Source organism: Lutra lutra, chromosome 7, assembly GCF_902655055.1.
Source record: "Lutra lutra chromosome 7, mLutLut1.2, whole genome shotgun sequence".
In the NCBI taxonomy this organism is placed as follows: Eukaryota; Metazoa; Chordata; class Mammalia; order Carnivora; family Mustelidae; genus Lutra; species Lutra lutra.
The window spans coordinates 122,848,795-122,866,506 of NC_062284.1; the positions used below are offsets into that span (position 1 = coordinate 122,848,795).

The window sequence follows — 17,712 nt, forward strand, 5'->3', positions numbered from 1 at the left end:
GAGTGTAGCTCTTATGGCTGCCACCATACTTATCTGCAAGGATATTGAGTATCCTCAGCTTCCTATGCTCCTGGTCTGGGTTAAGAATGTCTGACTGACAGGGCCAAGTTGCCATGCTATGTTTCAACTGCAGTGGGGTGGTGCGGGGAGAAAAGTTGTTCCCTTCAAAAGGTGATAAATGCCCCAAATATAAACAGAGTGTTGCAATACTGCAAAGACAAACATGCTGATGCCACTAAAAGAAACATTTCAAATTCTAGAATCTTCTAGAATATTCATTGTAATTTGGGTGATGGTGTTCCTGATGGAGTCCTGGTGGTGGCCTATTGATGATTGCCTGTCATCTTTTTTTTTTTTTTTAAGATTTTATTTATTTGACAGAGAGAGATCACAAGTGGGCAGAGAGGCAGGCAGAGAGAGAGAGAGGAGGAAGCAGGCTCCCTGCAGAGCAGAGAGCCCTATGTGGGACTCGATCCCAGGACCCTGAGATCATGACCGGAGCCGAAGGCAGAGGCTTTAACCCACGGAGCCACCCAGGCGCCCCGATTGCCTGTCATCTTGTTGTGTTTCTTAACAGTACCTTATTTCACTCTCACTTATGTCCTGGTTTATAAAATAAATTACATAGTCCACCTACTTGTAATGGATACCATCGTTTCATATGCTAGGAGTATATATTTGCAATTCATTACTATATCCATATAGAATTTTATCTATCTCACTTTGAATTTGTCTGTAGCAAATTATATTATCCTGGAAATATCCCATGATGTAGCTAGAGCAGGTCTTAACAGCTCATTTTTATAAGGAAAATTAAGAAACAAGCTTTGCTACTTGACAACGGTATGTTAGTGCTCATCTCTAGAAAACAGAGAGGGTGCTAGACCCTGTATCTTGATTGCTCCAACCAACGATACCAAACTTGCCACCTTCACAGTTATTAATGCAGAATATCACCTTTAAGTCATGAGGGTTGCCTGAGGAAGACAGAGTGAAGATGGCTGAAAAAGTGGAAGGATGAGCTGTCATATTCTGTATTCTGAGCCACAGCTTCTTATTTTGGGGAGAGGGGGTGCTCCTCCATGTTTAGGTGTGGTGGATGGGTGCTCCTTCAGTGGTCCAGGCTGGTTGAGACCTGTGATATTGGGCTCAAGTGGACAAACTGCCCATCCTTTTTTTTTTTTTTTTTCCTGGAGCTAGTTATATGTCCTGATTTCAAAATGCTTGGGAAGTACTGTTCTAAGCAATTGAGCAGATAAACTCTAGTCCACCTGAAAGATACTTCTCACCTATTTATTCACTCAGCACCTATTTATTAGGGGTTCTGATGTTCCTGATGTGATGCCAGATACAACAAAAAAAAGGTGAAAGGACTCAGCTCCTGCCCCTGGTTAGTTTGCTGTCTGTTCACTGGGCAAGGCAGGCAAGCACAGGGCAAACTCAGATCAATAAGCATGATCACAGGGGTAGGTGCAGCATCTGTTGGAGCACTTAGAAGGGGCTCTTAGCCAGGTTTGGCTGCAAGGGGTACATGGGAGTCTTTTCAGAGTAGATGAGTTTTAGTTGAATCCTAAAGTTGTGGAAGGATTTTTTCAGGGAAAAGGACAACAAGTGAAGAGGAGACTACACTGTATGCAGAATGAGCAGCTGTGCAAAAGCTGGAAATGCCTGGAGGCATTCCTCTTTATAGGAATATGCAGACATAACAACACAGCTAAAGAGCACATTCAAGGTGGGTGAAGCTCAGAGAGCGTGGCCCTCTGATCACAAAGGGTCTTCCATGCTAAAGCCACAATCTCTAATCCTATAGTAATACATAGAAAAACTTATAGAAAAATGGAATTTTTCCATTCTGTTTTTAGTAATGTTGATGATAATGGTCTAACAGTTGACTCAAGTAGTTCCAATGAGGGTAGAAATAATATCTATTAAGCATTAGCTCTGGGATAACCCATGCCCTAAGAACTTTATAGCTATTCAATAACTTAAGCCTCCAACAATCATGTGCAACATATTGCAAATGAAGAAATTGAGATATAGACCTATTACCATAGGCTGTGTAGAGTTGGAATTTGAAACCATGTAGTCTACTTTCCAAATCTTTGCTCTAAGAGAAAATACTACACCTTAGTTACAAAATTCCACTTAAGATGTCTCTGTCATGAGAATATGTTTAACTCTGTGAGTTCATATGAATGCTATTGTGAATTATTTAGAATTGCAAGCAGTAGAGAAATATTGCTCACACTTCAGAGTCATCAGGTTTACTGGTATTATAATAAGGTCATCTGATTAGAAAGCATGCCCTTGTCTCCTAAAGGGACTATTTTTTTTATAGCACTTAATCAATCTGAGCTTTAGTTTTTCATCTAAAAATCAAAAACAATAGTATATTGTGTTAAATGAGATGATCTTGGGCCAAGTAACAGGTACAAAGATGAGAATGTGCTACTATACAGTAAGGCATTTGCAACAATCTGATTATGTAAGAAGATGGGACTCTAACTGAGGTTTACTTGTAAAACAGTGAAGTAATATGTTACCTTCTCAACAGTTATATCATTTAGTTTCAAGTTTATTCATTCATTGATTTTTTTTTTTAATTTAATGAGCTTGCTTTGAGCTACTCTGTGTCTGCCCCTGTCCTGAGTCCTAGGGACACAACAGTGAACATCAGAAGGTCCCTTCTGTCAGAAGTCTCTCAGTCTTGTGGAAGAGTTAGACACAGACAGTACTTAGAAATTATATTGCATTGTGCCAGATAGACTGATAGTGCAATGTATGGAGTTAATGGGAGCCCCAGGTAAGGGAACCTAATCTAACCTAGAGCTTCAAGGGAAGAACTCACAGTAAAGGGGAAGCCTCCAGATATTGCCAGAATAAGTATCAAAAAACCAGTAGTGAAAGCAAGATAGAATTGGTTACTAGTAGAGAAATATATAATCTTTCCTCTCTGCTAATACACTCTATTGACAAGGCATGTGGGGGGAGCCAACTCTAATTTTTTTTTTCTCCCTTTAACCATATTCTCTAGAACCATTCTCATAACATCTAAAAGCTTGATCAAATTCAGTCAGGAATTGCAGAAGGCCCTGTATAATTTCCCCAGAGCTGCCTTCCCATTGATCATTATCCCAGGTATATGGCTCTTCACTGGTTCCCCATAGTCAATGTAAAGACATCCAGGCCCCTAAATGGGTATGCAAAGTCCAACACAAATGCTCTCTGAGTTTCCCCAGATCATTCTTTGAAAGCTATTGTTGGACGCATGTTGGGATAAGATGATTTTTTTTTAAGCTAGCATTCTCCCATTCAAGTTTTCCTCCAGAGGGTTTATAGCCCAATGAGGGCTCCTAAGACAGCACATGTGTTTGGTTTATTATCAAAAATACGTTTTAGAAACATGTGCAAAGAATTAGAAAAGAGAGTGTAATAATATCTTCTCATCCTGAGGGTTGTGGAGGTACTAGCATTATATAGTATTTCCAACAATGATGCTATGGTCATAAAAGTGTAGAGTTATCTATAAATGGGTCCTTTTATATTGAGAAGAGATATTTTGAGTAAGTTCCCATTTTACTATTGTCACTCTGAAGCTCACTATTTCTTAAGTTTCAATTGCTTTCTGATATTCACTTTGAATTCTTTGGGAAGTTTCTTTGTGGTCTTCCAAAACTGCCAAGTGAATTTAGTCTCTACACTTGGTTTATACTTGAGATTCCAAATTGCTCTTCTCAGGTTGGTTTTCTCTTTCTTTATTGCCCCAATCTCATCCTCATTTCATCATGAAGCTTTATCTCTGTTCCTTGTGACTTCGTTTTATGATGATATCCCTAGTTTATGGGTTACTTTATGGAGAATAGGCTTTGTGGTCTCCATCCATCAGGATAGATGAAGCTGGGCTGTGGAAACCAACCAGCTCCCAAAACCCAGATGCTATAAACAAGAGAAGTGTGTTTTGTTCCAGTGCTGCTCTGAAGATTATCTGGGGACTCCCTGGGACTCTGGTTGACAGTGAAGCCACTAGCTAGAACCTTGTCACTTGCATGAGCCAAGGGAAAGAGAACTCTGGAGTCTTGCTCCAACACTTACATACATTATTCAGGAGAGGGTGTGTGTCTCTGTGCTTGCAACTGATTGGCTACTACTAGACCCATGTTCCCATTCAACTACAAAGGAACAAGGAAGTACCTACCTACCATGTGCCTGGAAGGTTGAGAGCAATAAATATTTGGTACATTGTACTAGTGAGAACCACAGAGCCCTTCAGACTGAGATTTGATTGGAGGTTTATTCTGGCAAGTGGCTTAGCTGCTAAGATGCTCTATGTCTCAGCTTCCTGTTCTATAGAAGAGGAGGAACCATTATGCTGCAATGGCTTCTGGTAAGCAGTCATTGACTATAGAACTCATATCATTTGCTGTTACCCTTTGGTCCTAAAGATTAACATTAGAGTAACTTATTAGAGTAACTTACGTCCCCTTTAGGAACATAAGCTTGGGGTGCCTGGGTGGTTCAGTCCTTAAGTCTCTGCCTTTGGCTTAGGTCATGATCCCAAGGTCCTGGGATCCAGCCCTGCATTGGGCTCGCTGCTTGGTGGGAAGCCTGCTTCTCCCTCTCCCAATCCCTCGGCTTGTGTTCCTCTCTTGCTATGTCTCTCTCTGCCAAATAAATAAATAAAATGTTAAAAAAAAAAAGAAGAACATAAGCTTGCTTTCTTTAATTGAGCTTCTGTAACATTAAAGGAACATTAGGTGAACATAGTTCATTGTCCAAATTGTCAACAGAACTGGCAAATGAAGTTTGACTGTGTGATCTTTGTTCATTAAAGGACAAAAGAAAAATTAGAAGGGACATGGTTTGAATTCTCAAGACTATCTATCAGAAACTCATCTTTTTATCTCAGAAAAGAAAAAAAAAATGTCTCACAAGTATCTCATAAAGTGTCCCTTACAATTCAGTTTTTTGAAAGAATATTTTATCTAGTTCATTCTCAATGAAGTAGCTGTGTATGAGTCAGTGAATGGTGTTCAGTACTATGGATTTGGTAATCATGTTCCAATTTCTGCTCGGTCATTTTTAATCGACATCTCAGTTGCGTCTGTTGCTAAAGAACAGATTTATGCACTGTTTGTTTCAGATCGATGAACATTACAAGCAATCAGGGTGAAGAGTTACAAAGCTCAGTGTTTTTCTTCCTTCGGCATAAAACAGTCCATCGGCTTCAAGTCAGAACAGGGTAAATTATTCATTTTAATATTGTTGATTTTGGCCCACCTAAAGATATGGCCTTGCCGACCTGTGATAAAACTGGTATGATTAAATATTTCTCCCATCCCAAATCTTTCTGTGTTTTTTCAGGCTTTTGTGTGCCACGAGTTCAATGATTTTGTATGCATCAAAAGAACAGGCTAGGTCATAAATAGCCGTCATTAATTGAAGCTGCTTTCACACTTAGTTTGCAATTTCTCATCTCCCTAATTTAGACAATGTGTACTCTGTAGCCAGATGTGAAATTTTATTACATTCATGGGACTACTTAATATTGAGCTTTAATTTTAAATATATTATGGTGGTCTCTGGACTCACACTTGTCTAGCCATCTTTGAGCTGCACATTAAAATATTTACATCTGCAGGTGAGATGAGTGCACTCCAATATTAGTGTGCTTTGGAATATGTCCAATTAATCACATCCCTTAGACCAAGATGACTTTGACCTGGTTATTTACTGGAGTGTTGCCCCAGTTTGGACAACGAGGCAAGAGTGTCATCATGCATTTTTTTCTTCCCCACATGTAGTCAGAATTGAGTTAATGGTCCTCAATGAAAGGGACCATCAGGGTATTGCAGAAAAGTAGAAATTGGGAGAAGTTATGGGGTCAGTGTTTAATTCTCAGCTTGATTTCCTCACGGACCCTTTACCTATGCTTCATAAGCTATTCACACCTCTCATTGGTTTCTGGTTAGTTTGCTGTTCTGCTTCCTCTGTTGAAAATGGCTGTCTTGTACTATGCTGAATAGCAGTGGTCAGAGGAACATAAGGGAAGGGAGGGAAAAATGAAACAAGATGAAACCAGAAAGGGAAACAAAGCATAAGAAAATCTTAATCTCAGGAAATAAACTGGGGGTTGCTGGAGGGAAGGTGGGTAAGAGGGATGGGGCAGCTGGGTGATGGACATTGGGAAGGGTATGTGCTATGGTGAGTGCTGTGAATTGTGTAAGACTGATGAATGACAAACCTGTACCCCTGAAACAAATAATACTTTGAATGTGATTAAAAAAAGAAATAGAATGTCTGTCTCTATATCCTCTTCTAAGTGAGCCATAAAGTGGCAAAATCAGCTCCAGCAGTACTCCTTCCAGAAAGCCCTTCCCAGAACTCCCTATGAGTTCCTAGGTCCATGTTCTAACAGATAGCTCAGCAGGCAGCATCTACCTGAAATGTATGTGTCTGATCTTCCCACTATAATGCTAGACTTTAGACAACAGGTCCCTCAAATTATTCAACTCTTTAGAGCCAATTCCTGGCCATGGTATGGACTTCATAAATATTTATTGAGTGAATGAATATTTGTTGAATTAATGGCTGAATATTGTAGAATCTTGACTTCATTGTTTATTTTTATAGGAAAAAAATTAAACACCAGCACATATGGAATAATTGTTATGTGCTAGGCACTGTTCTTTGCAGTTTATCTGTTGTAAACTCATTTAAGGTGTATAAAATTCCTAGGAAAGAGATACTGTCACTGCTCCATTTCACAGATGAGGAAACTAAGGGACAGAAAGAAGAAATAACTTGTCCAGTGTCACACAGCCAGGAAATGGTGGAGCCAGTGTTCACATACAGTCTAGCTCCAGAACTAGGAAACAAAACCACCATAAGTCCCTCCTTACAGTGTGCATTTCTAATGGTCAATGAAAAAACAAACTGAAAACAAAGTTCCTCCTTCCTGTACTTGCTCATTCCTAATGGCTGCTCTTTTTAGCTCATGTAGAAAATAAAGTAGTAACGTGTTTCTGTATTTATTGTAGCTTTAGTAATTTCAGCTTGTAAATTTGCTTTGAAAGCCCTGGTGTTTAAATATTAATCAAAGCTATGGAAGCTTCCAAGCAAGTGCTGTCAGAGAAAGATGAACATTAGTTAGATTTTTACTTGCTGACAAGTTAAAAATAAGCTTATAGTAGCTTTCCTACCTCCTGGAAATACGTTGGCTTCTAACCTTACTGCAGGATTCAAAAGGAAATTTTGGCATTCAACTTGAAAGCAGATATATAAAATCACAATTGTTTTCAAATACAAGCAATTTGCTCCAGGTTTAGATAAATGTACTTACTGGAGACAATTCTGTATACCTCTATAGTGATTTTCCTTGAAATGTCCTTTTATCTTCTTTTTTGGAGACTCTCAATACATTATAAAATTTATGACTAAAAAGCTTTCTTTAATTGTGTAAAGTTTAAATTTTTCACATTTGTTAAGCAAATACCATTAAACACACAAATGCACAGTGATACACCTGTGCTTCCCGCCCACCCCCCATAGTAACAGGATTTATAAACAAGCTTTTCTGTATTCTGAGTATGTTATTCAATTTTGGATCAGTTACTTATACTGTCTTCTACTCCTTTTCTTATCTGTAAAACAGGTAATGATATGAATTACTTTACAAAATGAAAATACGTGGAACAGTGCCTATCAAGAAAAAGAGTTCAGGAGATTCTGCTGTTGTTATTATTAGCTTCAGGCAATGTGGCTTTATAAATGGATAAGCATTGGAAGAGTGGCAAACATCTTTTAATAGTTCAGATTAACCTGTGTGATTATAGGTATGTATTAGTCTGCCTGGGATGCCGTAACAGAATACTACAAGGGGCCTTAAACAACAGAAATTTATTTTCTAACAGTTCTGGAGGCTGGAAGTCCAAGATCAAGGTGCCATCAGGGTCAGTTTCTGGATGACCTCTCTTCCTGGTTTGCAGATGGCCACCTTTTTGCTGTGTCCTCACATGGTCTTTCCTGTATGGGCATACTCCTACTGTCCCTTTTCTTTGAAGGACACCAGATCCAAGGGATTAGGATCCCATCCTTATGACCTAACGTACCTTTAATTACCTTCCTAGAGATATTGTCTCAAAATACAATCACACTGCAGAGTTAGAACTTCAACATACGAATTTTTAGGGAGATACAGTTTGATTCATAACAAAGTAGAACATCATTGGGAAATAATGATAAAAGTCTAAGTTTGAAGCCCTTGGTAGGGGACGTTGGCCAAATTATCCTCTGTTCACCCCACTGGAGCTTTTTAAGAGGTTGTCTCATTGCCATTTTAAATAAATGACTTCAGCTCCCATTCAGAGTGCCACTCATGAATATGTCTTTCGGCCTCCAGCACGGCATCAACAGAAACTTCATTGCCATATTCTGTGGATTTTATTTTATTTTATCTTACTTTATTTTCTGAAGGGTGATCCAGGGCTCGATTAGTACTTAACACCAGAAACTGAAGGGAATGGAGAACAGGGGAACATTTGTCTGGGCATGCCTTTAGCGTCAAGCATGTCAAGAATGTTGTTGGAATGGCTCTGCCATAATGGGAATGGCTGTAGGGCCACATATCAGTCCTTCATTTGGGTAAGTGTGAAATTCCTAAGGTTTTAAAAATAGCAGAATGATATAATAGGCTCTCATTCTAACAAGTTTAATCTCACCCACAGTTATAATAAATAAGATTCATATAATGAAGACATTTAAAATTGACCCTGAAGCGTCTCTGGTCAGAAAGCAGTAATGACAGATTTCACGTTGTACAGAAGAATCCATTTGCCAGTAAAAAACCCAACTCCCATGCTTAGATCTCCCTCGTTCTTTTTATGATAACTGCCCAGAGACTCTGTTTAGTTATGATGCCGATTTGTTATTTCATGTAATATTAACAACTCATCGCATAAAATGAACAGTGAACTACTTTTCTGAAAGTCTGCAAGTAAATATTGAATTATGGTTAACAACTTATAGTAATTCACTTTCACAAATTTCCATTTCCTTTCGCAAGTCTGCCAATATTCAAAATAACTTCCATTATCTCTACGTGTTTGTGTAAACCTCACATGAAACTATCGTTTTATCTTCTTTAATATGGCTAGAGATTCTATTTTTTTAACTGCTGTTATGGTCTAGATAAACTAAGTAATGTATTGGCCTTAATAGTATCTTGCCAGTAGTTTTGCAGGCAAATTAGATAAAACATTAATTATTTGCTATTTATAGAATGTCCCTGGTAGGCCACATTTTCATAAATACTGAAAAAGAACTTCATTGAAGGAATACTTTTTGGTCAATATTATAAAAACAAAGTAAAAGGAGGCAAAGTGAAACTATAGTTAATAACTGGCAAATGTTACAACATAGAAATCTAATTAATGCTAACACAGTGCTTGAGCATTACCATTAGTTGCTGGTTTTTCACAGAGTTTATAGCCTGGCTTTTCACAACAAGGGTCTTCTGTTCTTCCTTCCTTTTCCAGATCTGACAGATGCAAGTAAGTAGCAGAGAGGTAGCTCCAGAAAGATCATCAGCCAGCACATTTCTGGCAGCTGGGTTGTCTGACTGAAGCCTGGAGAAACTGAACCTACATTTGTCTCCAAGAAAAGATGAGTAGGGCCATGGGGGAAGGAATTGTGTATGAGGAAATTCAAGCAAGCGCTAGCATGAATCTGGGCAAGTGTAGTTTGGTCTCTCACTGTGGAGTCCTTTTGTTGTTCTCCTTAAATCATAACAACAATCCCGGCAGTCAGGGAGAACTTCTCTGATTATTGGTAGTGTGCTTCCTGGTCTCCTGTGCCTCTGAGCACCTCTACCCATAATTAGGTCTTTCTTCCAGCCTCCGCCTTATAGTTTTTGCTTCCAAGAAATCACTTACCTTCCCAGTTTTTGGAATCACTGTTTTATGACACCATAGATGGAAAATAATGAATCTGCTTTATGAAACTTGGGGGGGGGGAAAAAAAGAAGAAGAAGAACCATGGAGGTGGATTGTCTGGCTTTGGGAAGTCATCACCAGTTGGCAATTGTTAGAGAATGACTCAGCTGTCTGGATCTACCTTTCAGACAGGTTTAGGTAAACTGGAAGCAGATCAACACTAGGCTTACTCACATATAGGCATGCCTGGATAAGCCATCTAACATCAGTACACAGGAAGGGCCGGTATCTACGGTCGAGTCAGGCAAATCCTCCTTTTTCCCATTTGAAATGCCATGAATTTAAACGTCGCATGGAAACCAAAGACTGTCTCATTATATGCAAGATTATAAGATTAAATAACTAAAATGCACGTCATTTAACTAGGCATTTCTTTGTACATTCAGTATGTGTTTGCTTATTTATTTATTAAATGTTTGAAATGTGACAGGTGTGGAGTGAGACATTTAATGATGATTTAAGAACATTTATGCTCATTTTGGAGATAAGCAATTAGAGTTCTAGGAAGGTTAAATAGCTTTCTCCAAGTCATACTGCCATTTTATGCTATAGATGATACTGTTCTTCTTTACTTAGCCTTTGTTTCTTCATTTTGACTATATATTATTTAATAATATTCAAAAACATTAGTCACCTTGCATGTTTTAGGATGCTTTTGTACATCTCTAGTGTCTGAGATTGAGATTAGCACATGCTGTGAATAACAGGGACGAAGAACAGAAGCTGGTTGGGTCTTCAGAAGCAGCAGTGAGACTTGAGCCAATCCTGGCAAAACTGACCTTTAGTTTCCTGTCATGCATGACAAATACATGTCCTTATTATTTACTGAAATCAGTAGTTTGGCGTCCTCTTATTTGTAACAAAAAAAAACAAAAAAAGTTCTTAACCATTAGACTGAAAGAGTAAAGATAGCACAATGATAAGAGAAGGCAAAATAAAAGTTTACGAAAATTTTCCAAAAGTAAACCCATGCATGCTGAACAGTAGAACCCAAGTGTGAGGAGGATCTGTTTTGGATTTATACAATAAATGAACACAATTTATGGCAGAAATGCTATGGGACTCATTATAAAATTGTCTTCTTTATAATATGATGTCAAATATAGACCTTGTACAACAGTATGGCAGAGGCTCCATGGTGGGGGTGTTATGGACTTTGGATTCTGTCAATGAGGATATTAACTCCAGTGGCACCTAGGAGGGGATCCTATGATAGGACTGCCTTGAGTTTCTAATTTCCCACTCCGAAAGAAGTGGTACAAGAATAAATTCCATTGCATTTTCTTTCTTTTCTTTTTAAGATTTTATTTATTTATTTGACAGAGAGAGATCACAAGTAGGCAGAAAGGCAGGTGGGGCGGGGGCAGGCCCCCCGCCAAACAGAGAGCCCAATGCGGGGCTCGATCCCACGATCCTGAGATCATGACCTGAGCCGAAAGCAGAGGCTTAACCCACTGAGCCATCCAGATGCCCCTCCATTGCATTTTACTGATAGTTTATTATCTCACTTTAACTTTCTAATTTCAGACTTGTATGCTCTGGCTTTAATGACCCCTCTAGGATTTAATGATTTGTCTTCCATCATTTTCAACTAAGAGAATTTATCAACTATATCATCATTGTTTGAATTGAAAAATAAATATATTTTAATCAAAGTGCTTCTAAGGTCAAACAGTTCATGTTTCTAGCATGCTACTAGTTCCCCTGAAATAATACTATTTTTTCCCTTGAGAAACAGCTAAGAGAAAGGCTATGATGTTTATATAAAACTGTGGCTTAGAGTTCTGGTAAAGGAATCTTTTAACTCTTGTAATTTTCCTGGTTGCTAGAGGTGACTTAGGGAAACACTGGTTAGCTAGGTTTGGTTTTAAGATAATGTGTTTGTACTACTAGGTATTTACCTAAAGAAAACAAAAACACTAATTCAAAGAGATACATGCACCTTTATGTTTATTGCAGCATTATTTACAATAGCATATATATAGCTATATGTATATGTATATGTATATAAAAATAGCATATAAATTGATAACTATATATATCACTATATATATAATGTTTTATATATGTATGTGTGTGTATATGTGTGTGTGTATATATATATAGATAGATATAGATATATAGTGGAATATTATGCAGACATAAAAAAGAATAAACTTTTGTCATTTATAACAACATGGATGGACCTAGAGAATACAACACTAAGAGAATTAAATTAGTCAAAGAAAGACAGATACCATATGATTTCATTCATATGTGGAATTTAAGAAACAAGACAAAGGAAAAAAAAAGTAACAAACAAAGAAACAGACTCTAACTACAGAGAAGAAACTGATAGTAACCAGAGTGGAGTTGGCTGGGTGATGGGTGACATAAGTGAAGGTGATTAAGTGTACACTTGTCCTGACAAGCACTGAGTAATGTATAAAATTGCTGAACCACAATATTGTACACCTGAAACTAATACAACATTATATGTTAACATATTGGATTCAGAATAAATTATTTTTTCAAAATGAATTTTTTAAAAGGTATGGAGGGGCACCTGAGTGGCTCAGTCATTTGAGCCTCCAGCTCTTGGTTTGGCTCAGGTCATGATCCTTGGGTTGTGAGGTGTAGCCCCACATTGCAGTCTGCTCAGCAGAGTCTTCCTGAGAGTCTTTCTCTCCCTTTCCTTCTGTCCCTCCCCCTGTTCCTGTGCTGTCTCTCTCTCTCTTTCTCTCAAATAATTTTTTTCAAATAATTTTTTAAAACTGTGTGCAACGCCCTGATTTAGAGTAAACAATAAATTCAATAAATTCAACTCTTTCTTCTACAGAAGAAAAAAAAAGCATGATATGCATATAGAGAAGGGGCTGGATAAAAAGAAGAAATGGTTTATGGGGACTTCTGTCTTAAAATCCACATTTTAAATCAGTTTAGATAACCATTCATGCTTCATGATTATCACTCTCTCATTAGATGTCTGGACAGTTAAATAAGACAACTCATATATAACATTTGGCATAGAATGTAATATAGAGTAGATGCTATTATATGTTAGCAATTACTAATTTTGTTTCTCTATTATAGAACCAAGAATATAACCTTGTAAACTCAAGTTATATGTGATGGACACATTAATACACATTATCCTCCTTATGTAACAGTTAAGAAGCTACTGTCTTTCTAATTTTCAAATCCATCCCTCCATATTTCGCTCTGTGATTCTGGGGACACTTCTTCTTTGCCAGCTGGCTTCTGTTAGGCTTTGCCAATAGGGGGCCCAAGAGGGTGACTGGAAAGCAGAAGGAGGAAAAAGAGACATGCTCATAATCTGTTGTTCTTATGAGGTTCACCCTTGAAATCCCTTCTTTCCATTGGCATTGTCAGTAGGTTCCAATAGCTGCAACTGTTTCTATTTTGCAGTTTTTTCACATCCTAGAAACAATCTCATAGTGCCTTCTCAGCTATATCAGAGCAAGCTAGGGGCACCTGGGTGGCTCAGTGGGTTAAGCCTCTGCCATCAGCTCAAGTCATGATCTCAGGGTCCTGGGATTGAGCCCCGTATCTGGGCTCTCTGCTCAGCAGGGAGTCTGCTTCCCTCACTCTCTCTGCCTGCTTCTCTGTCTACTTGTGATCTCTCTCTCTCTCTCTGTCTCTCTCTGTCAAATAAATAAATGGGATCTTAAAACAAACAAACAAACAAACAAACAAAAAAAACGAAAAACAAGCTAACCTATGTCTTGACTTCAGGTGGTCCCTTCTCCTAATTTCTGATGTGCCAGCACCAGGCAGCCAGGGTCCTCTGAGGAGCTCTGGGTCCAACCTCCACAGGACCTTCCTCTAAGCTTCTAGATTTTAAATCATCATTCTCTTCCATTTGTTCCCTGAACCTTAGAGGTGATATTTGCTCCCCCTAGTAACTGCATTTGTAAAACCAGTGTTTCTCTTTTGTATCTCATGGGGGTAATACCTGGTTGACAATTATTTATATCAAATATTTGTGTTAAAGTAACTAATTTTTTTTTCTTTGTTTATTCCTCTTAAAAGGGCTCTGAGTGATAAACTACCCCAAGTCCTGCCCAGGGCATCACGCCCTGAAAGAAAACTCTGAGAGGATATTAAAGTCTTTTACCATGTGCAAGTCAATTCTAAATGGTGCTCTATAAGGTTACAGAATGTTAGAGCATTGGATCAGTTTTTCTTATAATGGTGAAGTTCTCATCTTAAGACATGATAAATTCTCTACCACCTAGAACCTTGCAGTATAGAGGAAAGTTCTCTTCGGTTTATATTACCTAAGGATACTCTTTGGGTGGCAGAAAGCTATGGTGTCTTAAAATTTGTCAAGAAAAAAAAAAAAAAACTGATGTGATTTTCTTTCTAAAAAAAGAATTTCACCTAAATTTTAATATGTAACTTCTCAATGAATTTGTTGACTATTAGTGACTTGGGGTCATTTCTGTTATATTTGCACATTGCTTGGAACTTATCTTTCTCTCCAGTCCAACCCCTCTCTCCCCATTTAACTTGTAGTCACATTTTTTTCTTCTTATTAAACACATACCTACCTGCTCTGCGATCTTGGGTTGTTAGAATAGAAACTAAAGACTTAAAGCTAATGGGAAAACTGTAACAAAAGTAATGAATTCAGCATTATAATAAAAGATAGCAAATGTTAGAAGCCATTAGGGAAGAGAAAATGAACCGTGTTGAGAATGACTGGTCTCAAAACAATCAAATGGGCTTCTCTTCTCATAAAATTAAAAAAAAAAAACAACTAAAAAAAAAAAAACACCTTAAAACATAAGGGCTTAAGACTACCCTACGCAGTGCACTAGTTAGTTCACATTTGAACAGCTGATGTACAGAATTAGTCAGAAAAACGCAAATGAATCTCACAAGCCGAGCCAACTATAAGATGGAAATGGACTCTTCATGTGTCATGGATAAAGATAAATTAGGGAAAGCCTGGAGATTCCCACTTAACTTGATCAGTTTGAGATGTGAATCTAATGTGATAAATATTTGAAAAATATTTGAAACTAAATCTAGTGGAAAATACCAATTTTTAAAAAAAAGGGAAATGAGAGCTGTAATATCAATTATTTTGTTTAAAAAATGTATTTACACTTAGGTGGGAACGAACTAAAGTATAGTCATATTGGGAAACAAATTCTTTCTCATGTGATCTACCAGTTTTAATTTAGAGTAGGGATGAATATTGTGATCCAAGAAAAAAATGTGTTATTGCGCAAGCAGTGTTTTCCCAAACTAATGCACAACAATAGTCTTATGTGTGTTTGTCCATGTCTCTATGTGTGGGCACATGTACTTGCAAGTGTTTGTAAGTATGTGTTGCTTAGTTTTTTGGTATTATGTCTCTCAGACAAACGTGAGGCGCTGGCTTGTGAGACCGTTTTAGAACTATAGGACCAGCCAGATACATAGGACTTGACTTTGCTAAGTCTTAATTCAGCACTTTCTGAGACCACCTATTGTTGAAAGTTTAAAACAGAGGGGGAAAAAAAAAGGGAAAGGAACAAAACTAAAAAAAAGATTGTGGAATAGGTAGAACTGCTTTCTATAAATCCTGAGATAATAAAACAAATTACAAAATGAATTCACTTTGCCTTCTGTTTTTACGGCTTTGCCTTAACTGGGTCTTCTATCTTCTCAAGTTCTTACATGAGACACTGTATTTTGGGAATACCAAACAACTCCTCAGTCTATGAATCCTCCTTTGTACATTTTGCAAAAGGCTATATATTTTGTAAGTCTGTGAGTGGGAGGTACTTCTTTCTTTATTTGATCTCTCTCTCATACCTCTGCCTAGAAGCTTAATATGCTACTTTTCATCAAGTAGGCAGGCCTCTGTGAAGGATGACTTCAGAGTCAGGCAGAACCTTCTGAAGACAGACTTAACTCTTTGCTCTCAGCAGATCTTATTTAAGGAGAATGAATCAGCAATCAGCTGGAAAGACTTGGGATTTGAGTGTGTCCAAGGCTAGGGACCTAAGATGTGACCTAACCAGCAATATATATAACCTTACATGATATTCTTAGATCCAGCCACCAGATTCCGAAGAGCTTATTGGTTGGGGTTTAAGGTTTAACTTAGTCCTAATTCATTTCCAGCTTTCATATTATGACCTGCCCTGTTGCCATGAAGCAAAATGGTCAGGAGGTCCAGTGTTTATGTCACATTATCAATTCATTACTGCATTGTCCTGTTCCCAGGAGTGCCCAGCTGCCTCTGAAAGAGCCTAATATACCTCACAAAAGGAATTCCATTTCTGAGAACATGAGGCTAATTAGTTGCAAGAAAACATATCAAAGCTCTAATGGATTGGGAAGTGGGGAAGGCAGAAAAATAATACAATTTTTGTGAGAACCTGATAGAAAGGAATATGGCTTAGGGCATTCCTAGCTTGATATCCCAGGTGTTGATAACTTGTTAATCAGTTAGCTGTGTTCTTACACGTGCAGTTCTAAAAGTAGAACATTTTATACAAGAAATTCAACACAAAGCCTAGCTAATTAAAAAACCACCACCACCACAACAAACAGTCACCTTTTCCATCCCATCCACTTTGACATTTTGTCTTTTAATTTCTGGATATCTAAGGGCACACAGAGGTAGATGAGATCAAATTAGAGCTTTTTTTATTCTCAATATGTATTTAGGGAACCACTTGTTCTGGTATTGTCTTAGTCTGTTTGGGCTGCTATAAGGAAAATACCAAAGACTGGGTAGATTATAAACAGCAGAAATCTCTTAATCATATTCAAGTCCAAGATCAAGTCATCAGTGTGGTCACCTTTTTAGGCAAGTGAATTACCTCCCAATGCCCATTCTCCTAATACCACCATCAGTAGGGGGTGGGATTTCAACCTGTGAATTTTGGAGAGACACAAACATTCAGATCATCTGGTGTTTTGACTACTAATTCAGATGCCTGACCCACAGCATATACTGGTAGAATCTGAATTTTGGGGAGTTGGACTTTGTAACCTTCATTTTTAGCAAGCATTCTGGTAATATGCTCATTAACATTTGGGGGCCACTACTGAACTATTTACTGTCCTTAAAGACAACAATAAGTAGGGAAAGATCCCTTGCTTCCTCAGAAACCAGATCTCCCACCACTGTGGAGATAACAGCTGTATGTCATCTTTCCCCTTGTACCTTTGTAGCATCTCCTCTTGTGATTTGAATCAGCACCCTTAGTCATGCTTTTCCAACTAGCTCATGGTATCATGTGGTCAGTTTTTCTATGAGGCCTAAAAATCATTTAAAGAGAAAGTTAGCTATTCGTCTGAAATAAAGAAAAAGGGTCGGTAAACTGACTCAGTCCCCACGCCAGTTGTCATCAGGATTCACTTGGTTATAGGGAAGAGAAACATATTCAAATGAGCTCAGGTCCAGAAAACAGAACTTGTAGAAAGAAAATGGGGGAGTTACGGAATGAGAGAACAGGAAGGGCAGCCAGGTATCTGAGTCTGGAGAATGACCAAGCAAGAAATTTTCCTCTTGCTCTCCTCCTTCTAGTCCCCCTCCTCTTCCTTTTACATTCCTTTCATCCTTTTGTCTTCCTTTCTTTCCTTCTTTCCTGTAACAAATATTTGTTAAAATTCCTACCCCTGCCCTAGGAACTGTGGATTCACCAGTGAACAAAACAAACAACTCACTTCTCATAGAATGTATAATCTTGTGTGTGTGTCTCTGTGTGTGTATGTA

The 17,712-nt window shown here is 38.1% G+C and overlaps 1 long non-coding RNA gene across 1 annotated transcript; it reads left to right on the forward strand.

Moving 5' to 3' along the window:
* The first annotated feature begins 7,670 nt into the window (after positions 1-7,670).
* Positions 7,671-10,327, forward strand: LOC125105304 (uncharacterized). The gene is made up of 3 exons (XR_007128865.1): positions 7,671-7,832; positions 8,473-8,640; positions 9,534-10,327. It is a non-coding gene; the product is annotated as an uncharacterized LOC125105304 (long non-coding RNA).
* The last annotated feature ends 7,385 nt before the right edge of the window (positions 10,328-17,712 follow it).